General features: G+C 38.9%; 1 pseudogene; it reads left to right on the top strand.

Annotated features, from left to right (window-relative positions):
* Positions 1 to 80: 80 nt before the first annotated feature.
* Positions 81 to 1,295, top strand: LOC102503372 (serine/threonine-protein phosphatase 2A 55 kDa regulatory subunit B delta isoform pseudogene; annotated as a pseudogene).
* Positions 1,296 to 2,675: the final 1,380 nt, after the last annotated feature.

Consider the following 2,675-nt stretch of genomic DNA (forward strand, 5'->3'; position numbering starts at 1 on the left):
GCCGGGAGCCAGAGGCAGCGGCTGCCAGGGGAGGGGCAACGACTTCTAGTGGTGCTTTTTGCAGATCAAGGGGGCCATCGATGAGCACGTGGCCGAAGAATAAAAGCAGCCCTCATTCTGGGGGAGAATATAATGTTTACAGTACCTTTCAAAGTCATGAACCAGAATTTGACTATTTGAAAAGTCTAGAAATTAAGGGAAAAAATAATAAAATTAGGTGGTTACCGCAACAGAATGCTGCTCATTTTCTGCTTTCTACAAATGATAAAACTATAAAATTATGGAAAATAAGCTAATGGGATAAAATAGCAGAAGGTTATAACTTGAAAGATGAAGATGGACGACTTTGAGATCCATTTAGAATTACAACACTATGGGTCCCAATATTGAAGCCCATGGACCTTATGGTAGAAGCAAGTCCATGACAAATCTTTGCAAATGCTCACACATATCATATAAATTCCATTTCAGTAAATAGTGATCATAAAACATATCTTTCTTCAGATGACCTGAGAATTAATCTGCGGCATTTAGAAATCACAGATAGAAGTTTTAACAACATAGATATTAAACCTGCTAACATGGAGGAGCTGACAGAAATCATTACCACAGCAGAGTTCCACCACACCAGTGTAACGTGTCTGTCTACAGTAGCAGTAAAGGGACCATCCGACTATGTGATATGCATTCCTCAACCCTGTGTGACAGACACTCAAAGTTTTTTGAAGAACCTGAGGATCCTAGCAGTAGGTCCTTCTTCTCAGAAATAATTTCATTGATATCCGATGTCAAGTTCAGTCATAGTGGTCGGTACATTATGACTAGAGACTACCTGTTGGTGAAGGTATTGGACCTCAACATGGGGAACAGGACTGTTGAGACTCAGCAAGTCCATGAGTACCTGCAGAGCAAACTTTGTTCTCTATATGAAAATAATTGCATCTTTGACAAGTTTGAGTGCTGCTGGAACGGTTCAGATAGTGCTATTATGACCGGGTCCTAAAACAACTTCTATAGAATGTTTGACAGAAATACACACAGGGATGTTACACTGGAAGCTTCAAGAGAGAACAGCAAACCCTGAGCCAGCTTAAAGCCTCAGAAAGTATGTACAGGTGGTAAGAGAAAGAAAGACGAGATTAGTGTGGACAGTCTGGACTTCAATAAGAAGATCCTTCACACAGTCTGGCATCCCATGGAGATTATTATTGCTGTAGCTGCCACCAATAACTTGTATGTATTCCAGGACAAAATCAACTAAAGAAGTTAACTTGAGGACCAAGTCTTGTCTTGCATAGTGAAGCCGGTTGTTTTTCTGTCAGAGAAAAGGCATTATTGTCCTCTCCATTAAGAACAGTGATGCACTTACTACATCCCTTCATAGACACAGAGAGAAGGACCTCAGCTGGAGTCCTGGTGTGGTTCTGCCTTCAGCGAGGTGAGAGATGGGTGCTGCTGCTCAAGTGAAAAACTCACTTGAAGCAGAATTGGTAGACATTGCTCAATAAAGGCCATTATTCAAAATAAATGTATTTATTTAAGTCTGAGCCCGCCTTTCCAGTTTATAGGCCAAAACATTAACATCTAGGAGAAAAGTCAAATCTCTAACTCTTTTTCCCTCTTTCTCTACCATAATTCTTGGGCCTTCACATGAACATGTATGGTGACTGTCCATGTCTTCTCTAGCCTTGATCTCAGTTCCAGTGGGTTTATGTGTGGATACGGCCCGAGCAGGCTCAGGCAGCTTTACTCACCCACTGTATCTACCATCACACATTCTGGTGTAACCATTTAATAAAAATAATACACTATATATAAAAACAAGATTATACATCATGATCAGGTAGGCTTTATTCCAGGAATGCAAGGTTGATTCAACATACACGAAACCATAAATGTAATACACCATATTAACAGGAAAAAAGACAAAAAACATATGGTCATATTGATTGATGCAGAAGAAGCATTTGATAAGATACAACATCCCTTCATGATCAAGACTCTCAGCAAAATCGGCATACAAGGGTCATTTCTCAACACAATAAAAGCTATCTATGAAAAACCCATCGTGAACATCATCCTGAATGGAGAAAAGCTGAAAGCTTTCCACTAAAAACGGGTACAAGACAAGGATGCCCACTTTCTCCACTGCTTTTCAATATAGTACTGGAAGTCTTCGCCAACGCAATCAGAAAAGAGGAAAAAAATTAAAGGCATCCAAATAGGAAAAGAAGAGGTGAAACTCTCTCTATTCGCAGATGACATGATTGTGTACATAGAAGACCCAATGATCTCCATGAAAAAATTTCTGGAAGTAATGCACAAACACAGTAACGTTGCAGGATACAAAATTAATATACAGAAGTCTATAGCATTTCTATATACAAACAACAGGCAGACGGAGATAGAACTGAAAAAAGTTACTCCATTTACCATAGCCACTAAAAGTATAAGATACTTAGGGATAAATCTAACCAAAGAAGTTAAAGACCACCACAAGGAAAACTATGAGAAGCTAAAAATGAAATTAGAAATAACACAAAAAAGTGGAAGGACATCCCATGTTCCTGGATTGGAAGAATTAATATAACCAAAATGGCAATTCTACCCAAATTAATCTACCTATTTAATGCAATGCCAATCAAAGTACCAGACATATTCTTCACAGATTTAGA

The sequence above is a fragment of the Tupaia chinensis genome, unplaced genomic scaffold (assembly GCF_000334495.1).
Source record: "Tupaia chinensis unplaced genomic scaffold, TupChi_1.0 Scaffold143942_1, whole genome shotgun sequence".
Classification (NCBI taxonomy): domain Eukaryota; kingdom Metazoa; phylum Chordata; class Mammalia; order Scandentia; family Tupaiidae; genus Tupaia; species Tupaia belangeri.